At 41.0% G+C, this 16,228-nt stretch overlaps 2 non-coding genes across 2 annotated transcripts; both read left to right on the top strand.

The window, feature by feature from the left end:
* The first annotated feature begins 7,884 nt into the window (after positions 1 to 7,884).
* Positions 7,885 to 8,001, top strand: Trnal-caa (transfer RNA leucine (anticodon CAA)). The gene is made up of 2 exons: positions 7,885 to 7,922; positions 7,956 to 8,001. It is a non-coding gene; the product is annotated as a tRNA-Leu (tRNA).
* A 626-nt stretch (positions 8,002 to 8,627) lies between these two features.
* Trnal-caa (transfer RNA leucine (anticodon CAA)) lies at positions 8,628 to 8,744 on the top strand. The gene is made up of 2 exons: positions 8,628 to 8,665; positions 8,699 to 8,744. It is a non-coding gene; the product is annotated as a tRNA-Leu (tRNA).
* The last annotated feature ends 7,484 nt before the right edge of the window (positions 8,745 to 16,228 follow it).

Here is a 16,228-nt window from a genome sequence, read left to right as displayed (position 1 = left end):
GTTTTTATTTTTTATTTTTAAGTAGATAAATCTCTGTGCCAAATTGGATAAATATTTTATTCGTGAGTTAAAATTCTACTTTTTGTAAACTCGGGAGTTCACTTCTTTGTTTCTATAATATGCTGTACCCTCCTACGAAGCGTACATTGTACATTTCATTTCGTGTGGTCGGTGGTTAGAGTACAACTTTTCACCCCAAGGACTTTAGGTACAAATCCCAGTGATGCTTTGGTCTTCTGCTTCATTAGACTTCTCATAGTCTGCCACACGTCGTCTGAGTGTTCACGTCGGTCAAGTTTAGACGTCTGGACGTTATTCTAGCCATAAAATCTTTTCCAACCCGAATTCACTGAAGAGTTCTGCCCTTATGACGTCACATCCAGCTTGATTCAATTCACAATCCTGGACCTATTTAATTGATTTAATTAGTTGATTTAATTAGAGCTTACATCTTCCGGTCTGACCTCACCTGTACATGTTTTGTTGAGACGTCACTACGTCTATGTACACATGTGTGTACACATTTATTTAAAAACTTGTGTAAATATAATTTGTAAAATAAAAGTTAAAAATCCAAACCCTGGTGACGTGATTGTTTGTTGTAGTTTTCTAAGTTACTGTCTAGAAAATAAGTGTTTATTTTTCATTGATGTAGCTTCTTCTATACTCTTTATAGCGTTAGGAAGGCTGCAGAGTTTCTTCGAGGCATCTCTGCGGGGGGGGGGGGGGGGGGGCTTTGGCCCCCCCCGAAAAATTTTTACCGCCCCCCCCGAACGAAATGAAATTTATATAATGTATATAGAAAATATATACTTTTAACAGTGTCCGCCCCCCCCCCCGAAGAAAGTTTACCGCCCCCCCGAAGATTTCAAGTGCCCCCCCGGAGAAAAAAGTCTGGAAGAAACACTGGAAGGCTGGTAAGATTTGAGAGGTTGGGAAGAGAATATATGAAAGAGACCAGTTCTACAACAAACTAAGCCTACATTTCTACTCAAACTAAGCCTACATCGACGAGATATGAAGTAGCAGACAAACTCTGCTTAAACTATTCAACCTATGACCAGATAGCTACGGGACAGTTTCAATTAAAAGCCAGAAAATATAGTTTTGTCGTTATGAAAAATAGAAGCAACTATTGCAAATTGTTGTCAGCAAACCTTGTGAACAGATGTAATAAATGTTGCCACAAGCAGATTCGTCACATGATTACTGAGAGGAGGGGAGTGGGGGAATCGGGTGAAATCCGACCTATTTATGTCTCTGGATAGAACCATCACCACGGCTTGAAACCTCGGCATAAACATCAATAACTAGGTAAAAAGCATACCAGGTAGATTTTATTTGTTATGTCCAATGACAGTTTTATCAAAGTAAATTTTATTTGTTATGTCCCATGACTGTTTTATCTAAGTAAATTTTACTTGTTATGCCCCATAACTGTTTTATCTAGGCCCTAAATAGATTTTATTTGTTATGCCCCATGACTGTTTCATCCCACCTATCTCTTCTCTCCACTAAGCAGTTACCGTGTACATCCTTACCTACCAATATTACTTTAAATACAAAACAAAACAAATTTTTAAAATGTGTTTTTTACCACCTGACTGACATGAATCTTGTTAAATATCACACCGTCTATCACCAAGGGCAGGCACTCTTGTATTACCGCCTGCAGATGTAATTAAATTACCTCCCGTTTATGAGTACAGTCCAATCCATCACGACCTGTCGCTGATCTCATACCAGTTATCTTTTTCTTATTGATTTGGTCTGGTGTTGTTTTTACTGCTAAATTAATGTTCAGTCATGAGGTAATGGGTGCAGTCGCCACAAAAACAAAGTAGAGAAGGTGTGTGGGAATGGTAGACTCAGTCAATGATAGGGAGGTGTTGTGTAGTTTTGACGAATTTTACACTAGAGCAATTACATAAAAGCATAGGCGCACGACGGGGGTGGGGGGGGGGTACATATGTCCCCGGGCGCAGACCCTAGTGGCGCCAAAATAAGCTCATTTTAGCTGCTATTTTGAATTATAAATATAAAAAATATATGGGGGAGGGGGCGCCAAATTGAAAGTTTGTCCCCGGGCGCAGGGAGGAGTCGCTACGCCTCTGCATAAAAGAAATGACTAATGTATTGTTAACATATTGTTTTATAGTCTCTTTATACAGATAACAGTTTATTGATTACCGAAGAAAATGCATCACCCCCCCCACACACACACACACGCACAACACACTAAGAACCTCTAGTTGGTATGCCTATAACCCTAGTGCTGGCTTATGTTAAGTAAAAATTGCGTATAGCGTTGTATTTACAGTAGACATATTATATGGTTATATATGAAAATTCAGATGTTTATTTTGGGGGTGGGGGTGGGAGGATGGAATCGGAGGCTAATCCCTGCACATATAAGCTCTGTGTACATGGCGTGTAAAGGAATATCGTGGAAAAGATAATTTTAAGTTTATAATAGTTTATTTTATTCTAAGAGTATCTTTATTGTATTTTTTATTGCGTTGATATTAAATAGCAGTGGTACCGGACTGGGTAGATATGATGGCCCTAGTATTTGGCAACATATTAAGATTTTATTTTTGTAAACACTAGTTCGTGCAATTAGATTCAGCTCACGTAGACTGGCTGTACAGTACAGTAAGCAGACGTAAGGTACATTACTCGTCTGCTGCGGATATTTTTTTTTTTCTCTGACCCCTCCCCCACCCTCCCATGCCTGTGGCGAATAAAGTTTTTTAGACCTTTTTTAAATAGAAAAGGGAGAAAACCCAAGCTGGTTTCCGGATGACCTCACGATTCACTCCCTTTGAGGCGATAGAGGAATCTTTTTCTCTAGCACATTTGCTGTATGGCTGCAGGGTTAGTCAAATAATTAAGGTAAGTTTTTAATTAATAAACGAGTGTGTCGGATTTATGGAAAATGTCTTTTGTTGTTAACTTAGCTGTACCCTTAGTTTTGTACAAAGTATGCTGGATAAGTTTGTGGAATACGTCGTGTTAACTAAACATGCAATTTGTTACTTTATTGTTGTTGCTAGTTCGGTTTTATTTATTTTTATTTAATTTTATTCATTTTTAAATATCTTTTCTAAAATATTTTTAATTGGCTATTTTAAAACCTCTTTTTTTTGGAACATTAATTAGGTAAAATGTAAATGTTAAAAATGTTATAAATAAAAATTTAGGTCAAAAGGAGTTCATGAAGGGATGAATAAGAAACTTACCAACCTCATCATGTATTTATAATACGTTACACGCTAAAAGCTGGCGGGGCAAAACATTTTCCTGGGGAAACATGTCTTGAACGTGAGTCATGACCTTTAACCTATTGACCTACTTTCGTGTGTATATGTAACTTCGCAGGTTCGTGTTGAGTGTGGGCGGGGTTATGAAAAGCGATTAATAGCATCTAATACACGGTAAATGTACTTGAAACGAACACACTAGATCTATAATGATCTTTAAGTAAAAAAAAAACCTTTAGGCCGTCATAAGTCTTTTTTAAATTTGTTTATATGAATCTTAATTTAATTTCGTAAAGATGTATTTGTGAATTAACTTTCGTTATTAAAAACTCGTTGATTGGTCAATTTAAACATATTAAGGAAAACTCCCTCTGATTTGTAAACTCCCTCTGATGTGTATCTTCACGTCGCGTAAATCATGCCCCCTCCTGTCTATAGTAGAAAGTCCTCGTCCATTGTAAAACTGTCCAATCGACCGTCTGTAGGACTATGTCCTTGATCATCTCCAGTCATTTGTAGGACTAAGTTCCCACCCGTCTCGTGCGGTTCTCTCATGTGTGACCGGGAGGGGTGGGGTGGGGGGAACGAGGTTTATGACCACATCCAGAGTTTTACAATCGAGATCATTTCGTTAATTTGATGGGTTTTTTTTTCTTGCTTGCAACTTCTATTCAGATACAAGATAGCATTCATTACTCATGAATCAGTTTTCTAGGAAATTTCTCTTTTTACATTTAGTTAAAACTCCGAATTATGTATAGGATCCTCCATGATTGTAGTAAATAATCATATATATCACAAAGCTCATATGCTCAAGTAGACCTATTATGAAAAAGATACATCAATGGCTCTAAGAAAATAGCTTTAGAATTAAATTCCTTGTTTTGATGGCATACTTTTATCTCCAAAATGTTCTTAAAAATTCCATTAACATTCTGGTAAGTAATTGATGTCACGTCATTATCGAAATGGTAGAAGAAAAACTTAATTGCCGCGACTCACTAGGCAAATGGTGGACAGTGAACCACGTGATGGCAGAGTACGACAGATCTGACGTGTTTCCCGGTTGTTGTAAACATCTGATTTTTTTTTTCAATCAAACTGCCATGTTTGTTTCGTTAATGACGGGTTACTTAAAGGAAAAATATCTCATTACGGCGAAAACATGGACAGCGACAGGTAATTAAATTATTGATTTATTGATTTGATTTTATCCCGCAGATATGACTATATATATATATATATATATATATATATATATATATATATATATATATATATATATATATATATATATATATATATGTTACGGTCAAAGCCCGAAGTGCGGCCAAAGCTAGGATTGGCCGGCCAATCCGCGGATTGGCCGGCTCTCTTGGCCAAAGCCCGAAGAACTTAGAACTAAGATCGTATTTCGTACATTGGCCGGCCAATGCGCGCACTGGCCGGGACGTACTGGCCAAAGTCCGAAGAGCTTAAACTTGACAGCGTATTTTGTAAATTGGCCGGCCAATGCGCGCACTGGCCGGGATGTCCTGGCCAATGTTCTATCTAGACTAAGTTGTGATCGCATTTTCATTATTCTGGGTGCGTTTTCATTGAGAGTAACGTATTGTTTAGCTCTTGTTTGTATAGCATTCTATATGCAAGGCGACATGGATCAAAAGGGCCGTCAGACCATGAGACAGACATAGCAGATGGCTGTCAAAAGAAAAAAATGTAAATCCATGTTAGTTTCCATATATGGGCTCTCGATAAAATAGTTACTGAGGAAGATCTTGAGAACATTGAACAAGAAATAGAGGTTGCCATAAATGCAACGACATCCTCAGCTAACACATCTACTGCCGTGGCGGAACGTCCAGACCAGTTGCGTGGCAATATTGTGGCCAACCGATTCTGTATAGTTTGTGAAAAACATTGTAGTGCAGCTCATTCTTTTGGATCCTGTGGCAACGATGTCCTTGCTATTTGTGGAATACCCAATGAAGCAGACGAAGGGTACGGAGGGAACATTACCTTCAGATTGTGTCACAACAAACAAGACATCATGGAACACAGATCAGCAGCTCATACTGGCTTGCAAACTCAAGGTGCTAAGATGCTTTAAACATCAAATACAAAATTTAAAGATGATGAAGTGGGTGACAATGGTGTTCTAAAACAAATATATTCTAGAAGTGAGTTTTCAATTATTCACGAAAAACTGCTCATAAAGTCGTCAGTTGGCACTGAGGAAAAATCTCTACGAACCATCGAATCTTCACAATCATTGACTGGGGGCCAAGGCTACACTAGCAGCAATTGCACAATTAAGGGCACAACAAATCGCTTCAAGTGTAAAAATAACAAGCTGCTATGTAATTCTAAATGCCATAAAAGTTCAACTCGTAACAAATGATGATATTGATAGATTGAGACTATAGTACAATAAAAAATTTGAATATTTCTGTCATTTACTGTAATTAATAATCAATAAAGACTTAATTTCATGATCCTTACTGCATAAAAAGCCAAAATCTGCTCATGATCTTCTAATTAGGACTTTGGCCAGTCGTCCCTAGCCAGATGATCTTCTAATTAAAACTTTGGCCGGTCCACCATGGCCAGTCCGCGGACTGGCCGGCCAAAGGCCGAAATGAAGAGCTATTTCAGACTTTGGCCGGTCATTTAATTTACCTCAATCGGACAAACGTTCGACACTCCCCAACAAAACCAAGTTCTAATCATCCCTGTAACAATATGGAACGTTGACAGATTTTCTATATTCTGCTCATCAATTATTAGGTGAAGTGTACCTAGGTCTAGGTGATCGACCCCCCACCCCCACCCCGCCACTCAAGCTCAGAGCCATATGCATGACGGGTAGCCATTAAAAGAAATATTTCATCGCCCCTGAAGAATGTGGCGTAACTAGGCTCAGCTTACTTTCACTATTCGCACTTAGAGAAAAATGTCGACACTAATTTTGTGAGATATGGTTCACGAATTTCTGTGTCGAGAAAGTTTGGGGAGTCTTCATAGGGCTAAGATGCATTAGCGATGCATTAGTTAAATGTTTGCATCATTTTGTTCAGGCGGTGTAGCTTGAGTGTGTGTGTATGTGAGTGTGTGTATGGTTGTGTGTGTGTGTGGTTGTGTGTGGTTGTGTGTGTGGTTGTGTGGTAATGTGTGTGTGTGTGGTTGTGTGTGCATATAGAAGGATTAATCAGCATTCTGATTTACATGTGCATTTTAAAAGTCAACCAGCAATAAGACTGAATCAGGGAATACCCGTCTGTTAAACTAAAAGCACAGCATGCACATACACATACACACAAACACACAAATACACACATATATATACACACCCTATACATCTCTCACCCTCAAAAGCACCCACTTCAATACACACACGCATGGAACCGCACACACGCACACACGCATCCACCTACACATATATACACGTAAGCATCCAAGCAATTGAACACGCACACGCACACGCACATGCACATATACATACACACACACACACACACACACATATATATATATATATATATATATATATATATATATATATATATATATATATATATATATATATATATATATATATATATATATATATTACGGTCAAAGCCCGAAGTGCGGCCAATGCTAGGATTGGCCGGCCAATCCGCGCATTGGCCGGCTCTCTTGGCCAAAGCCCGAAGAACTTAGCACTAAGATCGTATTTCGTACATTGGCCGGCCAATGCGCGCACTGGCCGGGACGTACTGGCCAAAGTCCGAAGCGCTTAAACTTGACAGCGTATTTTGTACATTGGCCTAAGATTTGTGAAACAATCACCCCCATCCCCATGGCCATTACTCACCCGACCCACACACACACACACCCACACCCACACACGCACATCCTTAAACGAATTACCGCACTTTGAATCAACTACTATATGTCTACATGACCTCCGCCAACGCCATTACATGTGAAGCCTATTTTAAAAAATAGAAGTTCGCTTTTTCTATTTTTCTATTAAGAATAAACCGCAATTTCTTAATTAATTTATGGGATAAAAATAATATTTACAATATTGAATTTATTTTTGTTTTCGTAAGTTGTTTTTTTTTAAGATAAATTCGCTTTGAAAGTTCTTTCTCATTAAAAAAACTATCGTAATATTTTCAGGAAAAGTTCAGCTAGGTCAGTTAAATTTCTGACTATCATCAGACAAACGCCATTCTTTCAATTATTAGTCATAGAACTTTTTTTACACGATTCCAACACTCCGGTATTTTCACGTAATTGGGCATCGTATGTGTTCTTATTAACCCATTATTAACCCATTACTAACCCATTACCAACCCATTATTACTAACCAGACAAACTACTAACCTAAACTCTAAACTTAAGCTCTTACTCAACTCTCGGCTAATCTTTAAGGTACTCATTAGCTGCCCAACTCTTAGTGGCTTTAAATCCCAGGAGTCACAAGTACCGCTTTATAATGTGGTGTGGGGGTGTTTTATCCATCTAGTACATTCATAGTTTCCAAAAAACCAACTTGTCTTCTGTATAAATAGTTTTATATAAGGAGAGAATAGTAAATAAGAAAGGGTTCGGAAAAAGAATTGAAGTCAAAGTCAGGATGGCCGAGTGGTCTAAGGCGCCAGACTCAAGGTTAATCACCTTCCTGCGTAACGCAGGCGAGTGTTCTGGTCCACGAATGTGGGCGTGGGTTCAAATCCCACTTCTGACAAACATTTTGAATTATTTATTTTTTTCGATTCTTTTTGCAATATCTTTAAATATATAATCTATATATATAATTCTCTTCTGGGAGCCGTTAGAAAACAAGCTGCAAGCGCCTCCTTGCAGTCCCCTCTCTTTCTCACTATCACTATCACTACCACCCCCACCCCACCCCAAATGGCCTGGTGACATGTGGTCACGCTAAATGTTTACAAAGCTAAATGTTTACAAATCGTAGAGCCGTAGAGTCGGGTTTCTATTAGGGGCAGATAATTTAGTTCGATTTTAAACTTACAGGAGGTAACTAAGAAATAACTAAGAGGAGGCTGCTTTCACGGGGGGGGGGGGTGTAGGGACGGGGTTAGGGGAAAGGGGGGGGGGTTAGTGTTTTAAAGCAAATATTTTCAGTGGCAGCATTGGCACTGTCGAATTCACAAATTATGAATTACTGAAAAGTAGAAAATGAAACAACTAAATAGCGGCGTATGATACGCTGCGGGTCGGCTCGTTTATCTTAATTATACATTGTTAGGATCTTTATACACAAAATGTTTGCTATTATTTTTAAACACATAATAATTTCTATTTCTTTTCTCTAGACTATATCAATACACCCTTCTCTCTTTATATTATGTCAGGATGGCCGAGCGGTCTAAGGCGCCAGACTCAAGGTTAATCACCTTCCTTCGTAAAGCAGGAGAGTGTTCTGGTCCACGAATGTGGGCGTGGGTTCAAATCCCACTTCTGACAACCTTTTTTAAACGATTGAGAAAAACCTACCAATATTTTTTAGTCAAGAAGATTAAAGCAAACGGCAAATCCCCCCCCCCCCCCCCCCGCCATGCCCACCGCGTTCTTCACCCCCCCCCCCCCCCCCATGGCTACTGCAGTCCCCATATATTTAAACATAGCAAAGACCAGCTGATGTAATCTCGTCCCCGAGATTTTTTAAAAGAGATTTACCTGTTAAAAATGTACCCATAGCTAAACAAATGTAGAAGGACGAATACATTGTGTAGCACTGTACGACTTGATACCTATAGCTAAACAAATGTAGAAGAAAAAAAAGTTTGTGTAACTCTGAACGACTTGTTACCTATTGCGTCCCTTGTCGCGAGGGGAGACAAGTGAGAGAGAGAGAGGGACGCAATCATTGATTGGATCACGACAGCCTCCCGATGACGTCAGTTCCCCACGTGACGCAGGGCTGCTGGTTAATTTAGAAATCATATTACCTGTTCTCTGTTTCTTACCATTTATTTGGGGTCCTTCTACCGGGAACAATAAAGGTAGGACACACTCTTATATGTGCTTCTGATTTATTTTCACGTCGTATTTTTGTTTAGCCTGATAGTTAACTAAGGTATTCAACAACAACAATAGGCGTCAGCACAATATGTCATGGAAGATTGAGTGCCCCCCCCCCCTTTTTTTTTTACCTTTGCATCAACGTAACTGGAGAAAAATGTAATAACAGAATTTTAACGAACTTTTGGTTATGTGTAAACGTAAACTTTATAATTAAAATTTATGTTATTTTCGATTAATTTAAAAAGTTAATTTAATATATAATGTATTCATGTATCCCTCGAGTCTCTAGTTGTCATCTCCCTTGTGTAACGAGAAGATTTTTTTTTTGTGTTCTTTTCTACGATGGCCGAAATCTTGACAAAGGTGACATAGTTAAGTTGTGGTAGGTTGATGGAGCTGTGAGCACACTATGGTAAATACACATACACAGATATATATATATATATATATATATATATATATATATATATATATATATATATATATATATATATATATATATATATATATATATATATATATATATATATATATATATATATATATATCCGGATGTTCTTATGAACATATACATTGTCATAATTGTCGACTACAACTATGACATGATGAAAGTCCCAAGACTTTCCTCTAGCAACTATTATCAACCATCAGAAAACCGTGTAGGTTAGACTCTAGTGTTATTCACAGCGGCCCGATGTTTGACAAATAGGATGTAACATATTATACGGTTCCATAGTCATCATCAAAAGACGGTAAAGCCCATGCTGTCCCTTGTCTCAACTACCTGACATTTGCTAAAACGGTGTCATCAACACCACGCTGTCAGCCTGAAAACATCAACACCACACTGACAAACCGAAATGACAACCCGAAAACAACCTGACACTAACAATATCACATGGCAAAATGACATTAACACCCCCCCTCCCCATCTCTAACATAATTGTGACAATATGACATCGACATTAACAACACCCACATCACTAACATGAATGTGACAGCATGACATTGACAACCCCCGCATCACTAACAGGATTGTGACAATATGACATTGACAACCGACATCGCCAGCCTGACATTAACAACCCCCACACCACTAACATTACTTTCAAAACATGACATGACCAACCCTGACTGACAACCCAACTATGAGGTTTACACGACAGGTTTCCCTCCCGTGTTATTATAAGAATTAAATGACTTAAGTCCAGCGTTGTAGTGCAGTGTAAATACAAGGTGCGACTGTTAAAATATTACCTGCATGTGGACACTGTTTGCCTTTTAAAGGAACACATTACCCTTTCCTTCGTTACATTTTGTGATTAACCTATCTCGAACTGTCTTTTTTTTAAATTTCAAAATTCCGATTTAAATTATATTAATGGCAAAAAAAATGTCTCAATTAAGTGAAATTAAAGTCACGACAAAAAGTCTTAATCAAGTACAGCCTTTAGTACACACAAAAAATGTCTCAATCAAGTGAAATTAAAGTCACGACAAAAAGTCTTAAATCACGTACAGCCTTTAGTACATGACAAAAAATGTCTCAATCAAGTGAAATTAAAGTCACGACAAAAAGTCTTAATCACGTACAGCTTTTAGTACGTGACAGGCTGGCTTTAAAAATTGTCACACTTGTGACATATTGTCATTTTTTTTTAAATAAACGTTTATAATTAATTACTAATTCCCCCCCCCCCACAAGTGTAAGTTAGCTATATAACCCGAGGCTCTCTGTAAGGAGAGGGGATCGTCTTCATCAACAAATTAGTAGTTGACCTATGACGTCACAGAGGTTCTCATACAGGGGTACATATAGCATGCAGTCAACTATTGAACCCATGGAATAATGCATTTTATAGAATAGACTAGACACACAGGGCCACTTGGTACCCCGGTGAGAACCATTGAAAGACATTCTACTAAACCTGCCTAATTAATTGGCTTTTCTAGTAAATCTACAGCACAGTGTCTATACAAGGGACGCAACTCACTGTTGTAACTCAGGTATGGAGACTGTTCAATTGCCGGAGCAAACAAGAGTTGTCTGGCCCTGTATTATACAAACAGTGGACATGTGGATTTATCTCCCCTGTTGGCTTTGATGTCCTCACGAATGCTAGTCATGATTGATGGATAGTATAAATCTAGTTCTGCTGGATAGCTAGTTCTGATGGAGGGATAGATAGCTATATCATTGTGGCTCGCCCCAAGGTATCCAAATTGTTATCTTTATCTGAAAGTTTCACCAGTAAAAAATTCTAAAATTCTAAAATTAATTTTTTGTTAAGTCCAGTGGCGTCGCTAGGTCGAGTGTCACCCGATGCGGCACTTCGTGGTGTCAGCCCCCCCCCCCCCCAAAAAAAAATATATATATATGTATATGAGTGTGTATGAGTGTATCTGTGTATACGCTTTAATCGCTGGAAACTTAATAATAACGATGTTTATCTATAATCTGTTAATAATACAGTTAGCATTGTTTTCTCTATAGTTAGCACGTCATTGTGTCACCCCCACCTTCTAGTAATAGTTGTCGATTTGTACTTAAAAGACTATTTAACTTTAATTAATCATTAATGGAACTGGCAAAAAAGCATTTTTCTTCTGTACGTTTTGCTATTTTTGCCTTGGTTGTCACCCCCTAAATGGTGTTACCCGGTGCGGTCCGCACCCCCCGCCTTCGCTACGCCTCTGCCTAAGTCTGTTTCAAATGAGAACAAAATCGCTGCATATTTTTGCGGTATTGTTTTAACAGGCATACGGACTTGTTTAATTGTTTACATTCTGCCTTATGGTTTCTACCTTAAGCCAGAAGATTTCAAATCTGGTTCTTGTGCCCAAATTGTATCGAAACAGGACTTTTAGCCTGATTATTTACTAATAATTACGCAAGCTGTTGTGTTGACCATCACGAAACCTCCACCCCCCCCCCCCCCCCTCTCTCTGATGATCTCATCGTCAATTTTTCGTGTGAAATAGTTATGCGCCGTATAGGCCATTGACTCCGATTTCAGCCTGCTCTTCTTACCGGATTTGTATCCCTAGCTTTTGTCCAACCAAGAACAAACTACAAGGCAGGAGTTGTTTGATTTTGGAGTTTTATCTCCTAGATGGGTTGCTGTCTCCAGCTATAGAGCCTCATCTGCCCGGGGGTTCGAACTAGAGACTGAGGATTCCACTCCAATGCCCTCTAGCGATGATACCATCTGCCTTTCTACGGGTGTGCCCCATCCACCTCACTTCTGTTTCTTCCAGACTTTCTTCTCCGGGAGAGTACTTGATATTTTCGGGGGGAGTGGGGGGCGGACACATATAAAAGTACGAGAAAAATGGCCCGTTGAGGAAGGATACACCGGGCGCTAGGCTGATAGTGCTGTCTCTTTTCTCTAAACTAAAACCACCCCAGCCCCCCCCACACACCCCACACACCACCCCCACCCCCCCCCCCACACCCCCCCACACCACCCCCACCCCCCCCCCACACCCCCCACCCCCCGAAAAACATGTATACCGTCCCATTCAACGAAATATAATTATATACTTTTTCCAGTGTCCGCCCCCTCCCCGAAAATTCTACCCCCACCCCCGAAAATTTCAAGTACCCCCACCACTCTCCGGGGAGGAAAAAGTCTAAATTAAAACCACCCCCCCCCCCCCACTCACCCCCCTACCCCCCCCCCCCCCCACCCCCCCCCCCCCCCCCCCACCCCCCCTCTAAAAAACATGTCTACCGTCCCATTCAACGAAATATAATTATATACTTTTTCCAGTGTCCGCCCCCTCCCCGAAAATTCTACCCCCGCCCCCGAAAAGTTCAAGTACCCCCACCCCTCTCCGGGGAGGAAAAAGTCTGAAAGAAACACTGGTGTCGCGCTTAGCCACTACGCGAAGAATTGCATTAAAGAAATTGCGAGAAAACCACTTTTTAGATTAGACACATTAATTAGGCGGTAATTTTATTATAGAGTATCGATGAGGAAATTTCTTTTGAGTTGGGGAGGGGGGGGGGGCTCAGACGTTCTTACGCGGGGGGTGGGGCTTCGCCCCTACTCGAATAATTCTATGCAAGAAACTCTTCACGCAAACCATTTAGATTAGACAACATTTCCTTTTTTTCAATGTTTCAATGACGTCATTACATTACTGTGTGCACTCTCTGGTTTGAGATTATGTTCTACTCTACGCTAAATGTGTCGACGTCATATTTCGTTTTTCGAATTACTGTGCAGGTTTTTAAATTCCTTGTGTTTTCTCTAGAGCGTTCTTGTCAGACAGATAGATAGATAGAGAGACAGCGAAACTATTATTATAGACGAGAAAAATGGCCCGTTGAGGAAGGATACACCGGGCGCTAGGCTGATAGTGCTGTCTCTTTTCTCTAAACTAAAACCACCCCAGCCCCCCCCCCCCCACACACACCCACCCCCCCACACCACCCCCCCCCACCCCACCCACCCCACACCCCCCCCCCACACCCCCCACACCCCAAAAAACATGTATACCGTCCCATTCAACGAAATATAATTATATACTTTTTCCAGTGTCCGCCCCCTCCCCGAAAATTCTACCCCCACCCCCGAAAATTTCAAGTACCCCCACCACTCTCCGGGGAGGAAAAAGTCTAAATTAAACCCCCCCCCCCCCACTCACCCCCCTACCCCCCCCCACCCCCCCCCCCCCCTCTAAAAAAACATGTCTACCGTCCCATTCAACGAAATATAATTATATACTTTTTCCAGTGTCCGCCCCCTCCCCGAAAATTCTACCCCCACCCCCGAAAATTTCAAGTACCCCCCACCACTCTCCGGGGAGGAAAAAGTCTAAATTAAAACCACCCCCCCCCCACTCACCCCCCTACCCCCCCCCCACCCCCCCCCCCCCACCCCCCTCTAAAAAACATGTCTACCGTCCCATTCAACGAAATATAATTATATACTTTTTCCAGTGTCCGCCCCCTCCCCGAAAATTCTACCCCCGCCCCCGAAAATTTCAAGTACCCCCACCCCTCTCCGGGGAGGAAAAAGTCTGAAAGAAACACTGGTGTCGCGCTTAGCCACTACGCGAAGAATTGCATTAAAGAAATTGCGAGAAAACCACTTTTTAGATTAGACACATTAATTAGGCGGTAATTTTATTATAGAGTATCGATGAGGAAATTTCTTTTGAGTTGGGGAGGGGGGGGGGGGCTCAGACGTTCTTACGCGGGGGGTGGGGCTTCGCCCCTACTCGAATAATTCTATGCAAGAAACTCTTCACGCAAACCATTTAGATTAGACAACATTTCCTTTTTTTCAATGTTTCAATGACGTCATTACATTACTGTGTGCACTCTCTGGGTTTGAGATTATTTTCTACTCTGTGCGCTAAATGTGTCGACGTCATACTTCGTTTTTCGAATTACTGTGCATGTTTTTAAATTGCTTGTCTTTTCTCTAGAGCGTTCTTGTCAGACAGATAGATAGATAGAGAGACAGCGAAACTATTATTATAGACGAGAAAAATGGCCCGTTGAGGAAGGATACACCGGGCGCTAGGCTGATAGTGCTGTCTCTTTTCTCTAAACTAAAACCACCCCCCCACCCCCACACCCCCCCCACCCCCACACCCCCCCACCCACCCCCCACCCCCACACACACCACCCCCCACCCCCCACCCCCACACACACCACCCCCCACCCCCACACACTCCACCCCCCACCCACCCACACACCCCCCCACCCCCCACCCCCACACACACCACCCCCACCCCCACACACCCCACCCCCCACCCACCCACACACCCCCCCCCCACACCCCCACCCCCCCCCCCCCTCTAAAAAACATGTCTACCGTCCCATTCAACGAAATATAATTATTTACTTTTTCCAGTGTCCGCCCCCTCCCCGAAAATTCTACCCCCGCCCCCGAAAATTTCAAGTACCCTCACCCCTCTCCGTGGAGGAAAAAGTCTGAAAGAAACACTGGTGTCGCGCATAGCCACTACGCGAAGAATTGCATTAAAGAAATTGCAAGAAAACCACTTTTTAGATGAGACACATTAATTAGGCGGTAATTTTATTATAGAGTATCGATGAGGAAATTTCTTTTGAGTTGGGGAGAGGGGGAGGGCTCAGACGTTCTTACGCGGGGGTGGGGCTTCGCCCCTACCCGAAGAATTGTATGAAAGAAACTTCACGCAAACCACTTAGATTAGACCAAATTAGACCAAATCAATGACGTCATATCAATGTGTGCACTATCCGGCTTGAGATTATTTTCTACTCTGTGCGCTAAATGTGTCGACGTCATACTTCGTTTTTCGAAATACTATGCATGTTTTTATTTTCCTTGTGTTTTCTCTAGAGCGTCTTGTCAGATAGATAGATAGACAGACAGCGAAACTATTAGTATTAATGTGTTTTCGATATAAATTCCATTTCGTTCGGGGGCGGTAGACTTTCTTCGGGGGGTGGTGGGGCTATTTCAAAACATGTCTTCATATTCACAAAAAGAGAAGGCTTTTTTAGATACTGCTCCCCATCAACCCCCGCCTCCACCGCCACCACCACCACCACCCAATACATCATGCATAAATCAGATAAATAAATGTTCGAAACTATCGCCCGGTTACACACGTCCATTAATCGTAGTTAACTTTCTACAAATGGGAGGAGCAATAAAAAAATAAGGGTGTTAAAACGTTTTGTAAGATCTTTATAATTGTATACCCTTATAAACGTATCTGCTTTCTAACTCGACAAAAGAATAGGATAGCTATAATTAAAGTTGTCCGATTGTTACAGACGTGAGAAAAGCAGGGTAAGGGTCACCTAAAGGAACACTATTTTACTTAGGTAATGACATGGATGGGTGCCCATCAAGGTCAAGTGGTGTGGACCGCTGGACGACATGTCTGCTGGGTGGGACGTGCTCCATTGATTA

This window comes from Physella acuta, unplaced genomic scaffold (genome assembly GCF_028476545.2).
Source record: "Physella acuta isolate Inbredline_101_S28 unplaced genomic scaffold, ASM2847654v3 ptg001020l, whole genome shotgun sequence".
NCBI lineage: Eukaryota > Metazoa > Mollusca > Gastropoda > Physidae > Physella > Physella acuta.
The sequence above is the reverse complement of the archived record's forward strand: the minus strand, read 5'-3'. Positions and strand labels throughout refer to the sequence as shown.